General features: G+C 39.9%; 1 long non-coding RNA gene across 1 annotated transcript; it reads right to left on the bottom strand.

Moving 5' to 3' along the window:
* Nucleotides 1–5,787: 5,787 nt before the first annotated feature.
* LOC147365030 (uncharacterized) lies at nt 5,788–6,851 on the bottom strand. Its single transcript, XR_015135112.1, has 2 exons — nt 6,408–6,851; nt 5,788–6,320 (listed from the first exon to the last, which is right to left on the bottom strand). It is a non-coding gene; the product is annotated as an uncharacterized LOC147365030 (long non-coding RNA).
* Nucleotides 6,852–26,289: the final 19,438 nt, after the last annotated feature.

Here is a 26,289-nt window from a genome sequence, read left to right as displayed (position 1 = left end):
TGACACCCTGGTGTCCTTTGGTAATCACACTAAGTCCACACCTTACATCTGCTACTCAAACTCACTTAACAGATATTAAAGAGAAGCGGACCCCACTCTAGTCCCTACTGACTACCTGCTGCTGCTGCTAAGTCGATTCAGTCCTTTCCGACTCTGTGTGACCCCATAGACAGCAACTCACCAGGCTCCACTGTCCCTGGGATTCTCCAGGCAAGAATACTGGAGTGGGTTGCCATTTCCTTCTCCAATGCATTAAAGTGAAAACTGAAAGGGAAGTCGCTCAGTCGTGTCCAACTCCTAGCGACTCCATGGACTGCAGCCTACAAGGCTCCTCCATCCATGGGATTTTCCAGGCAAGAGTACTGGAGTGGGTTGCCATTGCCTTCTCCGACTGACTGGCTAGGAAAAGACATTTGACGTGGAATCAGTCACCAAAACAGGGAGTGGAGGAGAAGAAAAGGAACAAGTTTAGAGTCAAGACAGACCTAAATCCAAATCCCAGCTCTTCCACCTTGTGACCCAGGGCAACTCTCTCCTGGAGCCTCAGTTTCTTCATCTGTAAAACTGGGACAATAACACCTACTTCAGAGTCAGCCTGTTGTAAACAGTCAGGGGTAAACTGCAATTGCTTCCCATTCCTTTCCTTCTTTTCTAAACCACATGGAAAGAACCATGACCAGTAGAAAGCACTTGTGTAGGAATTATAGTATATGTGACTATTTTTAATTTTTAATGTATATATCGATCATTCACTCTTCCTTCAAGAAATACCCAGTAGAGAATCCCCTGGCAGTCCAGCGGTTAGGACTCCAAGATTCCATTGCAGGGTGTACGGGTGGGGAACTAAGATCCCACAGCCAAGAAAAAAAAGAAATACCCAATATAAACTAGTAACAGTAACAAAAAGAATTTTTTTTAACTCTGAAAAAGAGCTACATCCAAAAGATATCTTAATGTTAGTTGAATCAGCCAATTCCAATAATCCAAACACGTTAAATACTCACATTAATGTGGAAAAAGGTGATGGTATGTTGAGCCCTTTGCTCATTTATATGGGAAAGGAAAATAACTAGAAAATATTTGGGGAAAACTTCTTCCAGGTCTAAAATTCTTGAAAGTATTCTAAATAAGCGACTTTTTCATTTTCCCATGGAAAAGATCAATGAGTGCTGAAGACTCCTAGTAGCATTCTGACACAGCATATATGAAATACCAAGTATGGAATAGCCAGCTTCCCTTCAGTACCAGGTGGAGAAGAAACAAGGATTTATGAGGGAGTTAAACATGCCAGAACACCTTGTACAGAAGTAACCTAAAAAGGTCACATTTTAGAATCAGCTCGTTGCAACAGCGACCCCATGTGGTCAATATACTTGGACAGAAGAAATGTTTCACAGGAGTCAGTAGGTCTCAGATCCATGCAATTTATGGACTGCCCATCATATTTCTTTGTTAAAGGTAGAACCAATAGTTGGCTTGATCACGTGGACCATGGGGTCTATTTGAGGCAATGGGAAACATTCTGAATGAGGATCCAGACAAACCAGTTGCGAGCAATTTTCTGGACGTGATATTTGTGCAATTTCATGCAAATCACTTATTGTCTCAGAAGTAGTTTCTTCCCTTTATAAGAGATTATGTAGATTAATCAATCAATTGTGGAGGTTAATTAATTAATCTTACTTAATAAAGAATTTCCATAATAAGGTTCTTTCTAAATTATATATTTCTATATAAATACAACTGTTTAACATAGGAAATAACACAAGACCAAAACAATGATCCTACTTTTTCAGAACAGCAAATAGAACTTGATTTTTCTGTGTTGCCATCTATTAACTGACTTAGGAGATTATGAATGTATCAAACAATAAAAGGAAGAAACATTAGAGGCTTTTCTATGCTGCAGCCTTTGAAATGAAAGTAATCATTAATGATTGTGTTGTGATGGGCTGAATTTTGTCTCTTCCCACCTCCCTTGCTCACTCAAAATATATGTTGGAGACCTAATCCCTGGCACCTCAGAATGTGACTTTATTTAAAGAGTGGTCTTTAGAGAAATAATCAAGTTAAAATGAGATGTGGGTGGACTCTAATCCAGTATGACAGGTATCCTTATAAAAAAGGGAAATTGGGACACAGAGATGAGACTAATAAAGGGAAAACAATGTGAAGAGACACAGAGAAAAGCTGTCCATCTACAAGCCAAGGAGATGGTCCTGAAACAGATCCTCGTCTCACAGGCTTGGAAAGAACAAGACGTGCTGACACCTTAATCATGGACTTGGATTCTCTACTTCAAGACAACAAATTTCTGTTGTTGAAGGCACCCATTTAGTCACAGTGGCCTTAGAAAACAAATATATGGTACTAATAATTATGTTACATAACGTATATTCCCCTTTGAAAAACCTTTTTTGTGTTCAAGATATCTGGGTCAACACAGGAGTATAAGTTCAGTTCAGTTCAGTCGCTCAGTCGTGTCCAACTCTTTGCGACCCCATGAATCTCAGCACGCCAGGCCTCCCTGTCCATCACCAACTCCCGGAGTTCACTCAAACTCACGTCCATCGAGTTGGTGATGCCATCCAGCCATCTCATCCTCTGTCATCCCCTTCTCCTCCTGCCCCCAATCCCTCTCAGCATCGGGGTCTTTTCCGAAGAGTCAACTCTTCACATGAGGTGGCCAAAGTACTGGAGTTTCAGCTTTAGCATCATTCCTTCCAAAGAACACCCAGGGCTGATCTCCTTTAGCATGGACTGGTTGGATCTCCTTGCAGTCCAAGGGACTCTCAAGAAAGCATCAATTCTTCAGTGCTCAGCTTTCTTCTCAGTCCAACTCTCACATCCATACGTAACCACTGGAAAAACCATAGCCTTGACTAGACGGACCTTTGTTGGCAAAGTAATATCTCTGCTTTTGAATATGCTATCTACGTTGGTCATAACTTTCCTTCCAAGGAGTAAGCGTCTTTTAATTTCATGGCTGCAGTCACCATCTGCAGTGATTTTGGAGCCCCAAAAAATAAGTCTGACATTGTTTCCACTGTTTCCCCATCTATTTCCCATGAAGTGATGGGACCAGATGCCATGACCTTAGTTTTCTGAATGTTGAGCTTAAGCCAACTTTTTCACTCTCCTCTTTCATTTTCATCAAGAGGCTCTTTAGTTCTTCTTCAATGTCTGCCATAAGGGTGGTGTCATCTGCATATCTAAGGATATTGATATTCCTCCTGGCAGTCTTGATTCCAGCTTGTGCTTCTTCCAGCCCAGCATTTTTCATGATGTACTCTGCATAGAAGTTAAATAAGCAGAGTGACAATATACAGTCTTGACGTACTCCTTTTCCTATTTGGAACCAGTCTGTCGTTCCATGTCCAGTTCTAACTGTTGCTTCCTGACTGTTGCTTCCTGACCTGCATACAGGTTTCTCAAGATGCAGGTCAGGTGATCTGGTATTCCCATCTCTTTCAGAATTTTCCACAGTTTATTGTGATCCACATAGTCAAAGGCTTTGGCATAGTCAATAAAGCAGAAATAGATGTTTTTCTGGGACCCTCTTGCTTTTTACATGATTCAGCGGATGTTGGCAATTTGATCTCTGGTTCCTCTGCCTTTTCTAAAACCAGCTTGAACATCTGGAAGTTCACAGTTCACGTATTGCTGAAGCTTGGCTTGGAGAATGTTGAGCATTTTTACTAGCATGTGAGATGAGTGCAATTGTGCGGTAGTGTGAGCATTCATTGGCATTACCTTTCCTTGGGACTGGAATGACAACTGACCTTTTCTAGCCCTGTGGCCACTGCTGAGTTTTCCAAATTTGCTGGCATATTGAGTTCAGCACTTTCAAAGATGACTTCAGTCCATAGCAGTGACTAAGTTTCTGATTGCTATGACTCCCTCAAAACCCACTTCTACTCAGGGTCCAACACATATGTACAACAATCCTCACAACAGTCCTTCCAATTATCTCAATTTAATGATTTAGGAGATGAGGCACATTGATTGTAAATGGCTGATCCACTGTGACATTTTTACTAAGAAGAGAATCATAAAATATAATTTATGCTTAGTCCTCTTTCCATAGCATCCTTAAAATGAGATAAAAGAGAGGATAAATATGAATATTATAAATAAAAACTCCATTGAATGTCTGGTTTTACTTAAAAGTTACCTGGCTATAAGGAACACTTTCCAGAACATTTTTCCAGTAAAGGAAAAAAAGAATACTAAGCTAAGTATCTTCCTCAAGGTCAAACAAGCCAATTACCAGGACCAAATGACAAAACAGAACTTCTAATGAAACTTATTTGCTCCCTCCTAGCCACTTCAGGCAGAGAAGGTAATGGCAACCCACTCCAGTACTCTTGCCTGGAGAATCCCATGGATGGAGGAGCCAGAAAGGCTGCAGTCCATGGGGTCACGCAGAGTCAGACACGACTGAAGCAACTTAGCAGCAGCACCAGCAGCCACCACCTCAGTAAATGGGGGGAATATAGACCTGAGCACACAATGTCCCTTCCCTAGTCCTCCATTACAAAAGGCTCTTCCCTAGCCATCCTCTCACATCATTGCCTCTGAGAAGTCCACTGAGCTAAGAATATATCTCTTCTAGATCTTGTTCTGGTTACCCAGATCCCAGGACTCCCTGCACACAAGGATTCCCCAGATCCATTTTTAAGGTCTGCATGTGCTTCTTCCAAGGACCTTCTTCCCTGATGTAGATATTCCACCAGTGTATACACAACCCAAACCCAAGGGGTAGTCGAGGAATGTCTCTTTGCAGATATTGTAATCATGTTGGGCTGAGGTATCCCCATCAAGAATAGAATCCAAAAATAGATCTGGATATATATAGGAATTTAGCATACTATAAATGCAGTATCCCAAATGGAACGAGCAAAAGTGAAGTTTTCAATAAGTAGTGTTCCTACGAATGTCTATCCATTTGGAAAAAATAAAGAAATGTAAGTCTCTACATAAAAATTAATTTCTTTGGGATATACTCCTTTGAATCATATGGTTCAAAATGGAGCTGCTAATTTCTTGCAGAATCATCCCCCAGACACCACTAATTGGTCAAATGTAGAGCAAAGCTGGGCTAACCCTAGTAGCCACCACAAGTTGTCCAGGGAACAGCATCTGGCTCACACTGAGTCAACCAGAGCCCTTTCTGGGAAGTTCTAAGTTGAAAAGAGAGAAAAAGAGAGGCATTGAGTCCAGTCCTTCACAAGGGTATAGGGAAGAAGATGTGAGCACAGGAGCTGTAATCGGCCTACATGCTTATACGACATACTTAAATCCTCCATTGTTTTGAATCCTCCTCACATTCTGTCTCACTTGCTTCCTCTCTTCTTCCTTCAGAGTCAAATTACCTCTACTTCCTTTTGTCACATAGCATTTTATGCACTTCTCTGTCTGAGCACTTACCAAACTGTTTTGCATTATCAGTTTACTTTTCATTCCTACAACCAACACTTTTTATTAACAGGGACTGTTTTGGGAATGAGGGCTACACCACTGTTGAAATCTGTCTCATGCCTGGAGGAGCCTATAGGCTAAGGAGAAGTGGAGTGGTTAGACTACACGCCTGAGAGGCAGGCTGCCTGGGTTTCAATTTACTGTTGAGCAGTTCTGTGACTTCAGTAAGATACATAAATTCTCTGAGCTTGAATGCCTTCATGGGCAAAGTGAAGCTCATGAGAAGAGTTGTGAGAATTCAAGGGGTTCACAAATGTTTGGGATCACACCTGGCATCTGCAGATCAAAGATGGTTTCTTTCACCTCTTTATGATCAGTGCTCAGCAGAGTATCTGGCACACAGGATTTATTTCAACATATACTTGTCCAATGAACAAATTGTGTGGCTTTACCAAAACAAAACAAAACAAAACAAAAACGTATAATGAAGGACAAATCCTAGAGCCACACCGCCACCTTGTGGAGGGATAGTAAGGCTTCAGTAGCATGGTTTTCTGTGCTCAGGGGTTTGTATTGAGCTCTCCCTGCGGCCCCCACCACTGTGTCGCTCACAGCACAGAAGTACAAGGCAGAGTCACTCCCTACAACAGATGGTTTCTTCAGATGGAAAGAGGTTTGGCTCTTGTTAAATTCAGCCTCAAAGCCATAGTTGCCTTTAACCAAGGTGTCCCCTCCGATGTATTTCAGAAGGAACTGGAGACCTTGATTGCGATGCTGGACATACCAAAAAAGATAAGGGCTCCCCAAAGCTGAATAGGTGCACTTCACAGTCACTGTATCCCCTTCCGCGACAGGGATCTCAGCTTCTGGCTGAGTCACCGACTGAGCTCTCAGCCCACCTGTAAAGTAACGCACATCACTGAAGCTTCTGAAAAAGAACGTAAGCAGGTAATACAAGTGGAAAACGGGAAGGGAATATCACTCACTGAGGGTAAACAGAATCCCAAGTGTCCAGATGTGTGCAGAGGCCATCGCTCAAGCTGGGCTGGATGGGGCCTCTTTTGCAGCTCACCTTTGCTGGAGATGTGGCACCACCCCTAGAGACTATGTTCTCCACGAGCGCAGCGTTTTACAAATGCCCCCTGGTGCTTCCTGGCACCTGTATCTTCTCTCAGTAGAGCAAGCTCTTCCCTCAGTCCTCCGTGAGAAGCAGGACTGTGGCACCTCCTGCACTCAAGACAAACGGCACAGTGCAGCACCCCCTAGAGCCCAGTTAGAATCAGGATACTTTCCCGTCTAGTAGCTGAGCCGCTTAACGAGTGACTCAGCGGTAAAGAATCCGCCTGCCTATGCAGGAGACTCAGGTTCCATCTTGTGTCAGGAAGATCCTGCGGAGGAGGAAATGACAACCCACTCCAGTATTCTCGCCTGGAAAATTCCATGGACAAAGGAGCCTGGCGGATTACAGTCCATGGAGTCACAAAGACTCAGACACGGCTGAGCGCACGCGCGCGCGCGCACACACACACACACACACACACACACACACACACACACACTTACACCCCTGGGGCTTCCAAGACTTATCACAGGACCAGTCCTCTGAATGTCTACATTTTCCATTGGTGTTCAAGGAGAAGAATCAGGGCTGTGTGAACCAAAGTGGGAAAAAATTCATCCTGAGTGGTTTAAATGGTTTATGCTCTCTCAAGATAATACAGGGACAGAAAGAAGAGAAAAGCATATTTTGATAGGATGGGGAAACAGAAAAAAAGGAAGGAAAGCATAGCATTGAATGGAGAGAGAAAGAAAAGTAAGAGAAAAGAAAAAACAAAATAAGGGAGAGTAAGGCAAGACAAGATGGATGGTAAGAATGAGCTTATTGGTCTCTTTAGAAATAATTTAGAGCCGACTTCCAATTAAATCTCTTTGACCACAGTGTAACTTGAGTTTTTCTTTTGGTTGGGTCTGTTGGGACCCCTCCCTATGATATTTAAATAGTCATACAAGGAAAACTTGAACCCTCTCTTTAAACATTTTTAGAGAGAAAAAAAGAAGGGATGGTGTTATAAACTTGTTATAAGTATTTGTCCAATTAAACACTAGGATTTACAGCTAAAAAACTTCTATGAAGGTTTGCAAAAATAAAAATTTTCCACATAGACTACTCCAAACAGACTTCAGATAAAATACACATGGATTAAAAGTTGATGGTTACCTAAGCTTGAGGTATCATGTGATGAAAAAGAGTTGAAAGGGGAAGACAGGCTTAAGTTTTACACTAAAAAATGCCACAGTAGCAGCAGAGTGATTATTCAGTAGAGTCGAACTTAAAGAAAATAAGCAAGTATCAGTATAAAGGAGTTGTTTCTCTGATTTTCCTTATTTTTCCTTTAAGTAATATCCAAAGAAACCACCCAATTTAGAAAAAGGATAGAAAATCTGTTTGCTTTCAATCAGAAAAAAAATAATGTGGAACATAGCTATTTCTCAAAGCTTTGCTAAGGATCTCATACTTCACTAATTGAAACCTTGACCCTATTATAATGTCTTTCTTTGAAATATGTAAGTTATCTTTAAATAATAATCTTCAAGTCCCAAAGAGGACTATGATGAATGGGAAAATAGAATAAATTTCTTCTCTTTCTGTCTAGAGCTTAACTGTTAGTGTTGTATCTTAAAAGAGACCGGCAGTCATCTCCAGAGGAATGATTGGGAAAAGCTTAAAGAAAGAAATATTTTTAAATACATGTGCAGGATTAGGGGAAATCTACAAGAGAAGGTAAAGCACCCTGGCACCAACAACAATAAGAAGGCTTCACAACTCCTAGGCTTGAAGGGACAGAGGAGGAAGAAATGATCCCAGCCTGGGAGACCTGTAACTGAGGTGGATCCACAGGACCTGTGGATTTCAGCACAGGAAAGGAAAGATCGCAGAATACAAACAGTGGGAAAGGTGGTGCCTTTCCCACTGGGCCAAACCCAACTAGAAGCAAAAAAGACAAGTGCATAGCAGTCAGCCTCCTGGGTGTAGAACAGGATGGAGAGTAGACTTGGAGAGGAGAACAGAGAGCATCCAGTCCTACTGGATTAGGGTTCCCCTATCAATCAGGCAAAATGTGGGTTTATCCTAAATGTCTGCTCAGGCATATCTATATAGCACTTTGATTGATGTAGCAAGATAAATAAGTCAAAACAATAGTCCAATATAGACTTTGGTGCCATAACTAAATTTTCCAGGTAATTGCCTAATCTCTACTTCTCCTCTCCTATACAGATACAGCATACAAAGCATGTAGAACTATGCCTAGATAGTGCAAGTGACTCATTGTGCTTACCTTCAATTATTTAATAATCAATTCCAAGAGACACAAATGAACTAAACCTTTAAGAGGCTACACATCCAAAGGATTCCTAGGGCATCAACTAAGCTTTCCGAATTGAACAAAATAGACTCACTGCCTCTTCTTCTTATGTGCTTTATGAGACTGATGAGGGTATTATTCATCAAATGTCTACAGTGAGCATAATGTTAAGCCCATTACATTTCTTGACTTATCTTTCCTCCTAATATTTTACAGATGAAAATATTAGGAGTTCAGGAATATTAGATTATTCAAGCCATCCTTAAAGAAACGGAACAAAGATTTTAACCCATACTTTTCTGACTGTAAAAGCATAAATCACATTGAGAATTTCCATTTTGATCATTTACTTTTTTAAAATACCTTACAATATTGGAAAGTAATTTCATTATCCTAATAAAGTTAAACAATCATATTCTTATGTGCCACTTACCTTTAGAGGCTATCTTTAACTGGGTGTATACCAAATACTGATTCATATGTATGTGCCACTTCATCAAAGCAGCCCCAAGATCATTGCTTCTAGGAGGTCCTCAGACATTGAAAGAACTGAATGAGCTACTGACCCCAAGAAAACCTTAGCAGCAATGTGGATATGACCAGCAGCAGGCAGAGCAGATCAATCTAGGGACACCTTGGACAGCTCTACGCCCACTACATTGGACTCTCCATGTTAGTCTCAGCCCTGCCGGGCATCTTTAGTCTCAGTAGGCTTAGAATAGCTTTCTCAACCAGGAATTTTTTAGGAGAAGTAAATCTCAAAAAAAAATGGAAATTTCTATATATGTACAAACTTCCAGGATTTGGGAATACAGGGCATTTTATTCTCCTGTGAATGTTTCACAAGTCACCATCGAACTGAGAGCTTCATGATGCTTTTAACACTGTGCTGTCACTGAGCCCTCTTCTTCATGAATGCTCTCTCATCAGCTGTATTTTCCCGTTCTTTTATTTCATTCTTGTCCCACTTCCCCTTTGGGTAAGAACACCTTTAGTGTTCTACATGTAAGCTGGAAAAAATCTGGTAAGAAGACTGTTGTTGACAGTTTAAACAATAGAATCAAAACACCAACATAAAAGATAGGGTTTTCAATATGTCACTCCTCCTTGAACTGAAAAGAAATTCCTATATTAACAAAGGGAATTTTGTGTCTCTTCTTGTTTGCCAAAGCAATGAGAGACCATGTGCTTATTCAACGTTTGTGGAACAGCAAGAGCACACGTGCAGAACTCATGGAGAAGATGCACACACGGCTCATACTCAGATATTTCATTTGCTGAAAAGGCAAGATTAACACAGTTTTAAACAAGCAATAATCCAAAACAGAATATGCCTAAAGGAGTAGCACAAACATATATCAAATTATATGTCTATACAATTTGGATGTTACTAAAAACACAGAAAATTCTGAAAAGATGGGAATACCAGACCACCTGACCTATCTCTTGAGAAATCTGTATGCAGGTCAGGAAGCAACAGTTAGAACTGGACATGGAACAGACTGGTTCCAAATAGGAAAAGGAGTACATCAAGGCTGTATATTGTCACCCTGCTTATTTAACTGATATGCAGAGTACATCATGAGAAACACTGGGCTGGAGGAAGCACAAGCTGGAATCAAGATCTGGGAGAATTATTAATGAACTCAGATATGCAGATGACACCACCCTTATGTCAGAAAGTGAAAAAGAACTAGAGAGCCTCTTGATGAAGGTGAAAGAGGAGTGAAAAAATTGGCTTAAAGCTCAACATTCAGAAAATTAAGATCATGGCTTCTGGTCCCATCACTTCATGGCAAATAGATGTGGAAACAGTGGCTGACTTTATTTTTCTGGGCTCCAAAATCACTACAGATAGAGATTGCAGCATGAAATTAAAAGATGCTTACTAGTTTAAAGGAAAGTTATGACTAGCCTAGAGAGCATATTAAAAAACAGAGACATTACTTTGTCAACGAAGGTCCGTCTAGTCAAGGCTATGGTTTTTCCAGTGGTCATGTATGCATGTTAGAGTTGGACTATAAAGAAAGCTAAGTGCCGAAGAACTGATGTTTTTGAACTGTGGTGTTGGAGAAGACTCTTGAGAGTCCCTTGGACTGCAAGGAGATCCAACCAGTCCATCCAAAAGGAGATCAGTCCTGGGTGTTCATTGGAAAGACTGATGTTGAAGCTGAAACTCCAATACTTTGGCCACCTTCTGCGAAGAGCTGACTCATTTGAAAAGACCCTGATGCTGGGAAAGATTGAAGGCAGGAGAAGGGAACAACAGAGGATGAGATGGTTGCATGGCATCACCGACTCAATGGACGTGGGTTTGGGTAGACTCCAGCACTTGGTGATGGACAGGGAGGCCTGGCATGCTGCGGTTCATGGGGTCGCAAAAAGTCAGACACGACTGAGTGACTGAACTGAACTGAACTGAAAAGCAGAGATTGGGCTTCCCAGATGGCGCTAGTGGTAAAGAACTCACCTGCCAATGCAGGAGACATAAGGGACACAGCTTTGATCCCTGTGTCAGGAAGAGTCCCTGGAGGAGGGCATGGCAACGCTCTCCAGTATTCTTGCCTGGAGAATCCCATGGACAGAGGAGCCTTGCAGGGTACGGTCCTTAGGGTTGCAAAGAGTCAACTCAACTGAAGCAACTTAGCATGCACACAAAAGTAGAGAATAGTGGCTAAAGCCTCAAGATCTGGGCTCCTGAATCTGAGATTCTCACATCAAACTTTGATGAGCAATAGAATTTCCAGAGAGACATTTATAAAAAATACAGACTTCTGGGTCCCATCCCTGCAAACTATGATTCAGTTACTCTGGAATGTAGGGGAGAAAAAAATCTACTCTTTTTAACAAAACTCCAGAGACTTCTGATACAAAAAATGAAAATCACAGATCTGTCCTAGGACTTTAGTCTCTAAAGTGGGAAGGAAAGATCTGGGTAAAAAGAGAAAGATAATTTAACAAAGATATGGGAAGAATATATTACAACTTATACGGTATGTATTTTAAGTTTAAAATGTGGAATAAGATTGAGTTTTACTAATATTTCATATACTAATTGACACTGACATCCTCACTTAGTGTATATATCAAATTGTAATAAGTAAAATATCCTGAGAGAAGGATTAAGGTTTCAAACTCAGGGCTGTTGGTAGTAGCTATTCACTCATTTGCTCCCTTTAAGCTAATTATACTATCGAATGTTAAATAAAGTACACTTTACAAAATGTGTGTGTAACTCCATGGACTATAGCCCTCCAGGCTCCTCTGAGGATGGAATTTTCCAGGCAAGAATACTGGAGCAGGTTATTATTTCCTACTCCAAGGGATCTTCCTGACCCAGGGATTGAACCCACGTCTCCTGCATTGGCAGGCGGATTCTTTACCATTGAGCCAACTGTGTCTTAAAAAAATTCCCACAGAGTGAAGTAGGCAGATAATATTTAAAATGCAGAAAGCAAGAAGAAAATATCAGAGTGGACATGACTCTTCCTCTCTGCTATTTTCTTCTTGCTTTCTGCATTTTCATTTTAAATATTATCAGCCAGCTTCATTCTCTTTGCGGGAATTTTTTTTTAAGACACAGGTGGTGCAGTGGTAAAGAATCAGCCATTTCACAAGGGAAAGCAAAAATAATCCAGGTATATTTCAAAGAAACAGATCAAAAGTGTTTCAGTTATCCAAAAGACAATTTTAAACATGAATTCACAGAACCATTATTGAAACACTCCATAAAAACTTATTTCCCTGTGTACTTTTAGTATATATGGTGCTGTGCTGTGCTTATTTACTCAGTCATGTCCAACTCTTTGAGACCCCATGCACTGTAACCCTCCAGGCGCCTCTGTCCATGAGGATTCTCCAGGCAAGAGTATTGGAGTTCTGCTCCAGGGAATCTTACCAACCCACAGACTGAACCCAGATCTCCTGCATTGCAGGGAGATTCTTTGCCATCTGAGCCACTAGGGAAGCCCAAGAATACTGGAGGGGGTAACCTAACCCTTCTTCAGGGAATCTTCCCGACCCAGGAATCAAACCGGGGTCTCCTGCATTGCAGGCTCATTACAAGCTGGGCTATGAGGGAAAGCCCATTGTATATAGTGTTTGGACTCAAATGTTTTTCCTGATAGTGCAAATGGAGAAGCTTGGGGGATGCTGAATTGGGAGTAGGAGGGGAAGCAGTTATTGTTCGTCTTTCTTCCACATCCTGCAAATGCTCTGAGCTCTCCTTGTTTCTGTTCAGCTCTTCATGGATTCCCTACTTCTGTGTACCTCAGAGCACAATAGTAAACCCCTGCATCTGCCGTCTGCACCTGGAGGATGAGCAGTGATGAAGAGAACTCTCATATGTCATGTTGTAGCGTCCCTGTTGAGAAGGCTTTAAGCCCTTAATGGGGAGTCTTGCTGCAAATCCTGGGTAGTGAAGGTACCAGAAGAAGCCATAAACATTGAATACAGAGTGATTACAGGAAATTTCTGCCACAGCTCCCTCCAAAGAGTCCACAGTGGGAGACTGAAGTACTTGCTCCTTGCTCTCTGCAACTACAGGAAACAAACAAACAAACAAACAAAAAAAGGTTGTGATTTGAAATTTAAAACAAATTGTAAAACAAAGGCATACATTTTTTCAAGACGTGATGGTGAAAAATTTTGCTCACCCTTCCAGAGAGAGCTGAGGAGGACACCCAGCCACACTGCTTCTAGAGTGCTCTGCAAAGCCATGGCCAAATTGCAGCTGGTCTCAGGCCAGTTGCCTCAAGTGTGACACTCACAGGAAGCTGATTATAGGCTGCCTCTTTTGCATTTTCTTCTGTGTCATGACATCATCAGTCAGAATCTGTGAACCAAGAAGAATCACTACAATTCTGAGGCTACTTAATAACTTCATCTGTACTTTGTTCTAAGTAGGGAGTCTTAAAAAAAGGAGATGGCCTGGAGGAGGAAATGGCAACCCACTCCAGTATTCTTGCCTGGAAAATCCCATGTACAGAGGAGCCTGGCAGGCTACAAGTTCATGGGGTCACAAAGAGTCAGACAAGACTTAGCAACTGAGCACACACACATCCTCTCAGAGGTCACCACAGCTGTGCATTTAAGAAGGCATTAATCATTTAAGAAGCTTGCTTCCTTCATTAACGGTGCCAGAAAGAGTCTCGAAATGATGGGAGGAGCCTGATTCATCATTCAAACTAAAGTGATAGGTTCACACAAAAAAGTACACTAAACTTATCACATGTAATATAATACTATGCTAATATATTAAAAATAATGATCATGAAATCTTAGAGCCCATGGTAGATGAGCAATGCATATTTTTAAGGCACAAAAATTACAATGTAAATTACAATATTCATCAAAGTTTGACTCTTTGCATCCAAGGTGATCTCTGGAATAAGTATGGAAGGAAAATCTCACTTATTTTTTTCTGTAACCAAAAGAAACTAGGTCTAGAAAGACCCAAAATTGCATCTGGAGATGACCTTTTTTGGATAGTGAAAGTGAAAGTCACTCAGTCCTGTCCAACTCTTTGTGACCCAATGAACTATACAGTCCATGGAATTCTCCAGGCAAGAATACTGGAGTAGGTAGCCATTCCCTTCTCCAGGGGATCTTCCCAACCCAGGGATCGAACCCAGGTTTCCCACATTCCAGGCTTTTGGATAGTACCTATCTTCATTTTACAGCCTGAAGCTGTCCCATCTGTTACTAATGAGGGCTTAGTTGTTCTACCTGAGGGTTTTATACAGATTGTAAAGGGATTTTACTTGAAAAAGAATAGAACAGAAGATCTGTGGCCATTCAAGTTTCATACAGTAGCATTTATATGTGCACCAGCGCCGCCCAGTGGGCTCCATGGGAACTGATGGAAGGTCATGTCCCATGCAGCCTCTGAGACGGTCTTCATAGCTTCTCACAACCTGAAGACATGTTTTTGCCCTTTGGTTTTGTTCAAATTCCTCTCCTTTATTCAATATCCATAGGGATATGAAGACTATAGAGAGGAAATAATCACCTTCTTAGAAAGCCTCTGGTTAACAAAAGATGTTCCTCATTCAGGTGAGTGGTTATTTAAAATACATTTTCATAGAGTGAAATGTTTCTTTTCTTCATCCTAAAATCGTTGTTTTATTCATTTCCTTTTCTATCTTTTTTTAATAGTCTCCCAGGTCAAGAAAAACTAGTTTCTTCCCCAATATTTTTTCTTTTTTTACTGGGAGATTCTTTAATAATGATGAGATGCAGCCTCTTCAATAAACGGTGCTAGGAACTGGACAGCTACATGTAAAAGAAAGAAATTACAACACTTCCTAACATCAAACACAAAGATAAACTCAAAATGCATTAAAGACCTAAATGTAAGACCCGAAACTATAAAACTCTCAGAGGAAAACACAGGCAGAACACTCGATGACATGAATCAAAGCAAGATCCTCCATGACCCCCCTCCTAGAGTAACGGAAATAAAAACAAAAGTAAACAAGTGGGACATGATTAAACTTAAAAGCTTTTGCACAGCAAAGGAAACTACAAGCAAGGTGAAAAGACAACCCTCAGAATGGGAGAAAATAATACCAAATGAAACAGCTGACAAAGGATTAATTTCCAAAATATACAAGCAGCTCATACAACTCAATACCAGAAAAACAAACAACCCAATCAAAAAGTAGGAAAAAGACCTAAACAGACATTTTGCCAAAGAAGACATACAGATGGCTAACAAACACATGAAAAGATACTCAACATCACTCATTATTAGAGAAATGCAAATCAAAACCACAATGAGATATCACCTCACACCAGTCAGAATGGCCATCATCAAAAAGTTTACAAACAATAGATGCCGGAGAGGGTGTGGAGAAAAGGGAAAGCTCTTGCACTGTCAGTGGGAATGTAAATTGATACAGCCACTATGGGAGATGGTATGGAGAGTCCTTAAAAAAATAGGAATAAAACCACCATATGACCCAGCAGTCCCACTCCTAGGCATATACTCTGAGGGAACCAAAATTGAAAAAGACACATGTATCCCATTGTTCATTGCAGCACTATTTACAATAGCTAGAACATGGAAGCAACCTAGATGTCCATGAATAGGTGAATGGATAAAGAAGTTGTGGTACACATACACAATGGAAAATTACTCAGCCATAAAAAGGAATGCATTTGAGTCAGTTCTGATGAGGTGGATGGACCTGGAACCTATTATACAGAGTGAAGTAAGTCAGAAAGAGAAAGATAAATATCGTATTCTAATGCATATATATAGAATCTATAAAAATGGTACTGAAGAATTTATTTACAGGGCAGCAGTGGAGAAACATAGAGAACAGACTTATGGACATGGGGAGAGGGGTGGAGAGGGTGAGATGTATGGAAAGAGTAACATGGAAACTCATATTAGCATGTGTAAAATATATAGCCAACAGGAATTTTCTGTATAGCTCAGGAAACTCAAACAGGGCTTCTGTATCAATCTAGAGAGGTGGGATGGGGAGGGACATGGGAGGGAGGTTCAAAAAGGAGGGGATATATGTGTACCTATGGCTGATTCATGTTGTTGTATGGCAGAAACCCACACAAAATTGTAAAAATTTTACAAACAAAAAAATAATTAATTAAAGAAATTTACTTCTTCAGAAAAAAAAAAAAATAATGATGAGATGATCACTTAGGACTTCTTATTTATATATAGGTATTCCCAGGTGGTGCTAGTGGTAAAGAATCCACCTGCCAATGTAGGAAACATAAAAGATGGGTTCGATCCCTGAGTTGGGAAGATCCCCTGGAGGAGGGCATGGCAACCCACTCCAGTATTCTTGCAGAGGAGCCTGGCAGGCTATGATCCATAGGATGCAAAGAGTCAGACATGACTGAGTGACAAACACTGAAATGACCACAAAAAGCTTCCAAATAAATTACAGAATTTCAGTATGGCTATAAAATTAAAATAGAGGAATAAAAGACAAGTGCACACAGATTCATTTAGTAGAAAACTAATATAGCTACTATGATTAATTAGAGCTCTGAATTTTCTGAGAACTGGAACATAAAAGGTAACACAAAGAAAATACAGTTATACAAATAACTGATTAAGGGTTCAGGCAGCTTCTTCTTTGAAGCCAAGTGGTCTACAGCTATAGATACTCTTTTTAGATTACTGGATATGTACTTCTGACTCACAGCTTCTAAATACTGCAAAATGTTTTACCATGGGCTTCCTCCACATTTACCTATCCAATCCCCTAGTGATGGACTCCAAGGTTGCCTCTAACTTTCATCAACACAGCAATAAATGTTTCTGTATTTCCCCTTAACTATGCAAGAACTTCTTTGGGATATGTATCAATCAAGGATGTTGTTGTTCAGTCACTCAGTCATGTCCGACTCTTTGCAACTACATGGACTGCAGCATGCCAGGCTTCCCTGTCATTCACCATCTCCCAGTGCTTGCTCAAACTCATGTCCATTGAGTCGGTGATGTAATCCAACCATCTCGCCCTCTGTCATCCCCTTTTGTATATATATAGTGTAAGATAAATGCAAAGCAAAGACATTACTTTGCCAACAAAGGTCTGTCTAGTCAAGGCTATGGTTTTTCCTGTGGTCATGTATGGATGTGAGAGTTGGACTGTGAAGAAGGCTGAGTGCCGAAGAATTGATGCTTTTGAACTGTGGTGTTGGAGAAGACTCTTGAGAGTCCCTTGGACTGCAAGGAGATCCAACCAGTCCATTCTGAAGGAGATCAGCCCTGGGATTTCTTTGGAAGGAATGATGCTAAAGCTGAAACTCCAGTACTTTGACCACCTCATGCAAAGAGTTGACTCATTGGAAAAGACTCTGATGCTGGGAGGGATTGGGGGCAAGAGGAGAAGGGGACGACAGAGGATGAGATGGCTGGATGGCATCACTGACTCGATGGATGTGAGTCTCAGTGAACTCCGGGAGTTGGTGAAGGACAGGGAGGCCTGGCGTGCTGCGATTCATGGGGTCACAAAGAGTCGGACAAGACTGAGTGACTGAACTGAACTGAACTGAAAGAGAAATGCAGCTTTATTTTTCTCCATAGAGCAGGACAGTTTTCCCAACACTATCTATAAAATAACCCACCTTTCTTCCACAGATCTGTTTTACTATGTTTATTATATATAATGTTATCTATGAATTTGCTTTGTTCTTGAGTTTTATATTTTATATCATTGATCTAGTTGTTTCTATAACACTAATACTACCATACTCTTTTATTAGCTTTATAAAGCAATATGCTTTATCAAGACCTCCCTTTAATCAGTGAGATTTTCAGATGCAATTCAATAAAATCTACTCTGACTGGTTTACGCAGAAAAAATTAAGAGATATTAAAAGAAGAGGTAGGTAGTGAAGATTCAATGCTATATAGTTAAAAAGAATTCTCAAACACATCTCATGCAATGCTCTAATCAAGCAATCAAATGTCATCACCACTCAGCCCCAGCACCACAAATTCACTCCACCAGGAACAAGGACATTAAGTACTGAGTATTCAAAGCTCTTGAATTAGTATCCATTAGTATATAGACACCGACCTCACTATATACATTAATGGATACATCGGCACCACAGCTACTACTGGAGGACTACAGTGAACAGTACAATGATAATGGTCACTCCTATCTTTCCTAGACCATGAAGACAGTGCACCTAAAATATTCCCATAAAGACACTTCCTTTGTAGCCTGGTACTTGTTCAGTTTTTGAGAATGTCCTATGTGTTATGGGAAAGACTACACATTTTTTATACATCTCATCAAGTTCTCTTTAAGTAAATTTCAGTAAGTTTCTACCTCTAAACTCCTATCTCTATAGGGAACCTAAAGTTCAGCTATTTTTGACAAATTACAAATCAATAAGGACTGTCTGCTAAGATCAGAGTGGAAATAAATGAAGTATTAAAAACTAGAGAATAACAAATGAAACCAAAAGTTAGTTCTTCATAAATATCAACAAAAGTGACAAACCATTAGCTAGTTTGACTAGAAAAAAAGAAAAAAAAAAACACTAAAATTATCAAAATTGAGAATAAGAGCATTAATACTAACCTTACAGAAATAAAAAGGATTACAAGGGAATACTATGAACAGTTATATCAGAAAATTTGATAACCTATGTGAAATGGATAAATTCCTCAGAAGACACAAATTACCAAAACTGAATCAAGAAGAAATGGAAAATCTGAATAAATCTACAAGTTAAAAAAAATCAAATTAGTAATTTAAAAAAAATCCCAGAAAAAAAAAAAGTCTAGGCTCAGATGGCTTCCCTGGTGAGTTGTACTGAATGCCTAAAGATTGAACCCCAAGCCTCCATAAACTCTTCAAAAAAAAGAAAAACTGAACAAAAGGGAATGCTTTCCACCTTATGATTATGAGGGAACATTGAATGCTGAGAACATTCATGATTCTGCCCAAGCCGAATTCTCCTAAAACTTATCAGAAAACTTCTTTCCATTCTTGTCTGACTTCTCGCCCTTTTCATGGGCATTCCTTAAGGTTTCATTTCTAGACCCTCACCTCCTGCTCTTTATCTCTCTGGTAGTCTTTTCAAAGATGAAACTTTGGAGAAGTAGGTGAACCATTTATTTTTAAATATGTAACCCAACAAGCTCTGCTTATAGTCATACAAGTGTGTACCTCCCAACCCCAGGAGAATGCCTCCTATCACAAATCCATTGATTTGTATCTCTATTACAATTTTTCATCAAATTGTATCTCTATTACAAAATTTCGGCAAATTGAGACTTTATCTCACAAAAGTCAGTAAATTGCAACCACATTACAACCTATTGTCATTCACATAAAAGTGCCATAATGACCTAACTCCAATATTCCTAGTGAGTTAGGACCACAAAGGTAACTCATGATTTCTTAACAGAAAAATTCAATTCTCTTAAGACACACTATTATAAAGAAGCCAAAATCTGAATTACCCTTTTCAGACAAAGCCTGCTTCTCTTCCTGACTTTCAATTCCTGTGATTGTTTCCATCATTCACCTAGATTTGAAATTTTAGGCTAGTTCACTCACCCCTCTGTACACAACAGAGTAAGTTTAACCTGCCCCTGAAATATAACAAGAGGCACAATAAAGGAGTTGATGATGTTTGCTGTGATTAAGATGCCAATAGGACATCTACCAGGTGTACAAAGGCAGCTTGAATACAGCCTCTGAGCTGACCAGCCTCCCCTGATGGCAAAGCACTTTTACTCTTGCTCTTGTAGTCTGTCTAAAGCAACAGGTACTGATTCTACAAAAACCTTCTAATGTCTGTTATTTCCGGTTTAGTGTTTTTGAAATCAAAGTAATAATGTTCAGGTTTCCTTTTTCACTTTCTTTCCAGAATTCACCTTTAAATGCTGCACAGTATTCTGAGTGTGACTAGGCTCTGTGCTTCTCTGCCCCCTGGATATGTTCTGGGTGCATAGCTTGGTTCATTGGCTACATTGATTCATCTACCTAAGTTAATCACCTTGTATTCACGACATTTTTAATAAGGTCCACTGGGGAACCCAACTCCTTTGTTAACTACCATTCTTAACACAGAGAAGTATTTGGAGACCAGAGTAATCAGTGAGAGCAAAAGTTATAATGAATCATTAGAGGCATCCTCTGGTCTTATCTATGATGTTGGCATGCAACAGAGGAACACAGGAGATTAATTAAAAAGATGAATTTTCCTCTGGGTCATCTTAACAGGCAGTCCTTATTGACCTGTAATTTGTCAAAAGTAACTGAACTCTAGGCTTCTTTTTTCTCTGAACTTTGTGTGTTCACATTACAAACACCTAACCTCTTGAGTACCATTTGACCCAGCAGAATGGAAGTAAATTACTACCCTACAACTCTATTCCTCGGTGCACAGCTTCCTTCATCATTAAAGAAAGCACAGTGTACAGAGGATTTTTAACCTAGATGCTAGCTAACTACTTCACCAGGGCCCTGTGTGGGTAGTTAATCCATACCATTCACTTATTCTTTTCATTTCCAGCTGAATCTGAATCTGTCTGTTGTCATAGGCCCAATTAGGGTGGAGGTTCAAGATAATAAATTCTTATCATCTAAAAATCTAATAAATTCTTATCATCTAAGTGAGAAACCTGAGTTTACCTGCTGTAGCCGATTCATCTTACAGGACAGAAAGCAGACACTCCAAAAGGTTACGTGACTTGCCTAACATCACACAGAAAGTTTGGGATTGAACAAATCTAAAGTTAGAACTCTAGTTCTGTAGTTCAGTGTTCTTCCAATGAAAATCATTAGAGTATCTGCCACATGAAGACAAGTCTGGGAAAAAAAGAGATTGCTTTCATTGAATTGTGGTTAGGAAAATATTGATGTCTTATGTTTTTTTTTTTTTTTCCTTTGAAATGTTGAAATCTCTCTCACCACTTTCCTTTTATCTCTATTCTCATTGACACTGTTCTTATTAACTCATGTTCCTAATGTCAAGGTCTCTGCACAGGTTGGAAAAGAATTTCCAGACATGAGGCATAGAGAGAAGAAAATAGTTTATTAGAATGGGAGATACTGTTAGAACAGCTGGCTGGCTCGAGGGGAAGCTGACACCTTTCAAAGGCTAGTAGCCAATTTTTATAGCCTCAAGACAAAGAAAATTCCTGCTGCAAGGGTGGCATCAGGTGATTTGTTAGGATGCTCTAGGGTGGGTAATAGGGTGGGTATTTTTACCTAGTATGGATTTAGGTCAGAAGGCTTGTGGGAAGAGTTGGTATGGGCCTTGGTTAGTTCCAGAGATTACCTTGGTGCAGGGCTCCATTTCTGTGGCCTTGGTACAAGGCCCTGCACCTGTGACCTTGGAATAGTGCTCCACACCTAATGCTACCACAGCCTCCTTTCTTTGGCTTCTACATGCCAGTCATTTCTATTTCTCATCTATCCTGCATGGTGGTAGTTTGATGGTTTAGTCACTAAGTTGTGTCCGACTCTTACAATCCCATAGACTGCAACCCACCAAACTCCTCTGTCCATGGCATTCTCCAGGTGAGAATACTGGAGTTGCAATTTCCTTCTCCAGAGGATCTTTCCAACCCAGGAATCAAACCCAGGTCTCCTGCATTGCTTGCAGATTCTTTACTGACTGAACTCTGAGTGAAGTCCTCTATTCTGCATATCACTGACAAATAATCTTCCTGAAAGAATATCATTTTCCAATCTGTTTAGTAAAATAAACCATAATCTTTTAAAATAATTTTATTTAGTTTTGTCTATGCTGGGCCTTTGGTACAGCTTGAGCTCTTCTCTAGGTGCGGTGAGCAGGGACTACTCTCTCATTGCGGTGCAAGGGCTTCTCATTAGGGTGGATTCTCTTGTTGCAGAGTACCTGCTCTAGGGTGCATGGGCTTCAGTAGTTGGGGCTCCCGGGCTCAGTAGTTATGGCTCGCAGGCTCTAGAGAATAGGCTCAATACTTGTGGCCCATGGGCTTAGTTGCTCACAGTATACGGGATCCTTCCTGACCAGGGATTGAACCCATGTTTCCTGCATTGGCAGGTGGATTCTTAACTACTGAGCCACCAGGGAAGCCCCCTAAACTATAATCTTGATGTCACTGCTCTGCTTAATTACCCATGTGATGTTAAGTGCAGGGGTTATAATTCTATTTTTTGCTCAAATCTCCATTTGATGGCTCCAAAATAACTTGTTTAAATTTGTCTACTTCATGGAAAGGGAAATTGCAAAAGTGCACAAGAAAATTTGGGGGAGTGATGGTTATAATTAATTTGTGATGATGGCTTTATAGATGCCCACATATGTCAGTATTCATAAAATTGCATATGTTAAATATGTTTAGTTTATTGTATGAAGGTTATACCTCAATAAGGCAGTTATGAAAAATAAAAAAGGCTTTCTGAAGTAGCCATTATGAGGTTTTTTGTGACCTTCACAGGACTGGGTTCTATAAAGAGTAGTGTAAGGCGAGTATGGAGAAAGGAGAGTGATCTGGGCAGTCAGGGAAGAAAAGGAAATTTATTAAAGGGAAAATGAGCTGGTGACTGGCCCTCAAGAAGAACCAATGCCCTCCCTTTCTGACAGGGTCCTTCTTATATCCAACCAATGAAAAATTCTCTGAGAGGGTGGTTAATTTTTAACCTGCAGCTGGAATCCGGTGGTTGAGTAGCCTTGAGAAAGCAGGCGCCAGAGGTAAAATAGAATGTCGCTTGGGCAATGTGATCAGTCTCAAGGGTCACTGTGACTTCATTCTTTGTTTGCAAGGTCAACATAAATGAGCCATTTTAACCATGAGCCCCTACATACGCCCTATCAAGTAGGTCTGTGGACTGAAAATTTATGTCTTCCCAAAACTCATACTATGAAATCTTAAACCCAATATGATGTTGTTTGGAGGTAGAGTCTTTGGGAAGTAATTAGGGTTAGACTAGGTCATGAGGGTGGTGCCCTCATGATAAGAGGAATGCTCTTATAAAAAGTAGAGAAAACACAGGATTTCTCTCTCATCTATCTACCATCTGAAAATATGATGAGAAAATGATCATCTGAAAGCCAGAAAGTGGGCTCTCACAAGACATAAATCCACCAGCATCTCAGTCTTGGACTTCTAAAAATGTGAGAAAAAATGTTTCATGTTTAAGTCATCTAGTCTATTTTTTATAGCAGACAAAACAGATTAACCGATATAGAAACCCAACTGCAAGAAGAGTGAGTGCATAGCTAGTACTGGAAGCAAATAATTTGTTGATGAAATAAAGAAAAAAATAGGATAAGAGCTCAGTCAGGCAACAGAACCACAGATAGAAATTGTTTAATTATAGGAAAGATCTAAGTATGTTTACAGGCTGAGGGGATTGATTAAGTGGGAATAAAATTGAAGATGTCAATGAGGAGGTAGTAAATGGTGTAGTACAGTCCCGAGGGAGAATGGAAGATCCCACAAAAATTCAGCATCTCCCTCACACAAAGAATTTGGGAGACAACCCCAGAAATATACGATACAGATATATCCCCACAAGTCTCCTTAGCAACTTTGAAATCTACTTGGATTTGCCCAGGTGTCTTTAAGACCAATTCTACCTCTGGGATGTTTTCCAAAAATGACTCCAATTCTCCGAAACTTCACTTTAATGCACCATCTTACTAAACTCTTTGAACATAGACTGCTTTTGGATGATAAAACCCTGTCAAATTTCTCTCAGCTCTAAACCCAGCTTAGCTAACTTCACCCACCTTGCTGTACATTTGAAGCAAAGGGTTTTCCACACATTGTTCTCTGAGTTCTTCTCACAGTATCTATTACAACACAGAATTATTTTCCACTCTCTTTTCTGCCCTACCCAGGATACAATAAGTATCTTAGGGGACATTCTAATTTTCATGAGAAAAATTCCAGATACTATATGTCCATAAATTGAATTCCCCAGAAAATGAAGTTCTGTTCCCGAACATCCTTTGGATTTCTGGTATCAAAGCATGGATGATGGAACTGAAGCTGCAGGACATTCAAACTTTTTCCAATTCCTGAAGCATCATCATCAGGGAGCACTATAGAGCTTGAAAAATTTCAGGTCTGCACAACACTGAAGGAAGAGAAATAAAGGAAGGATTAGCCTATAACTTTCATACAAAAGAATGTTCATGAGTTGAAAAGGAACCAAATAGAATGTGAAAATTTTAGCATATTTAAGTCTACATTCAGCATCTTGTCTTCATAAAAACATACAATATTAGAGCTGGATAATAACTTAGAGGACATTTAATACAACTTCCTGGTTTTATAAACAGAGATACTGAGAGCAAAAAGGTAAAGGCAGTCCATCAAAATCACACACGTAGTAAATGGCAGGCTAGAACTCAGATCTCTTGACCATACCAGACTCCAAAACTGGTCACAGTCAGGAGATCTGTCCTCATCACAATGTTGTTATTTCTAGCCTAATTTCAAGAACTCTTACTAAATCCAGTAAGATATTGAGATGAATAAATTAGTGTAACTTTCTCATTACAATCTTCTATGTACTCATCAACATTTCACACAGTAAACTCTGATAAACCCTTCATTTATTGAATATCTACTAAAACCCAGGATTTGTATTTAATTATAACTAAGTTACTTATTTAAATAAACTAATTAATTTAATTTTAATATATTTGTAATTATATATACTAACTACTGAAGAAAGCTGAGTGCGGAAGAATTGGTGCTTTTGAACTATGCTGCTGGAGAAGACTCTTGAGAGTCCCTTGGACTGCAAGGAGATCCAACCAGTCCATCCTAAAGGAGACCAGTCCTGAGGTTCATTGGAAGGACTGATCCTGAGGTTGAAACTCCAATACTTTGGCCACCTGATGGGAAGAGTTGACTCATTGGAAAAGACTCTGATGCTTGGAGGGATTGGGGGCAGGAGGAGAAGGGGACGACAGAGTATGAGATGGCTGGATGGCATCACCGACTCAATGTACATGAGTTTGGGTGAACTCCGGGATTTGGTGATGAACAGGGATGCCTGGTATGCTGCGATTCATGGAGTTGCAAAGAGTCAGACATGCTTGAGCAACTGAACTGGACTAACTACAAGTATAGTTTTATTAATGCATTTATTTTCATATCTGGACTAGGAAATGGCAACCCACTCTAGTATTCTTGCCTGAGAAATCCCATGGATAGAGGAGCCTGTCAGACACCACTTAGCAACTAAACAACAAGAAGATTTTCACATCAGTCCTATGAAGTATATATTACTATTTTCAATTTCCAGCAGGAAAAATGAAGATTAGAAAAGTTCTGCAAATTTCCAAGATCACTCAGTTAGTAATAGGCAGAATCAGGATTTGAACCCAGATCTTTGTGGTATCAGCTTCTATGCTCTTGCCTCTCCCACACTGCCATTTTCTCCCATATATGCAGCATTATCATTCTTATCTGTAAGTATATGACTTATATTGGAATTAATATTTGTATTGACAAATCTTGTATATGTTTGTCAGTGTCCAGGTGATAAAACTAATGAAAGCAATTTTTTAAATTGCTAATGAGTTTGTTTTCAAACCAGTTTGATAATCTGTCTTAGGATAGGAACATGGCAGGGGGTTGGCAGTTCTAGGGAATAGACTAGAATTATATACCTTAATTTGCTTCTGTTTCCATGGCTGCTGAAGACAAGCCCTACACAAGTGTTTTTAAAACCATAGATGCTAATTAAAATATATATTATATGTATATATTCAATAGTGTATATAATTTTCAGAGTGATGTCTTTTCTGGGGACATTGGTGGTCTCTATTAATAGTGTATTAGTCGTTTAGACACCTCCTGGATGAGGATCAAAAACATACAGCACAATTGTTATTGCTTATTTGTTAACACTCCTCACTTTATTTGCATTTTTATGTGCAATTATATCTCTATAAATAGAGTAATTGTCACATTAACAAGAAAGTGAATGTCTAGCTACCGAACATCTAACACCCAGAGAGCAGCTCCATCACATTATTTTCTCCTAAT

Source organism: Bos grunniens, chromosome 10 (assembly GCF_055505025.1).
Source record: "Bos grunniens cultivar Pamir isolate PY7600 chromosome 10, Bosgru_T2T1.0, whole genome shotgun sequence".
Lineage (NCBI taxonomy): Eukaryota > Metazoa > Chordata > Mammalia > Artiodactyla > Bovidae > Bos > Bos grunniens.
This window is presented reverse-complemented; position numbering and strand designations above follow the sequence as displayed.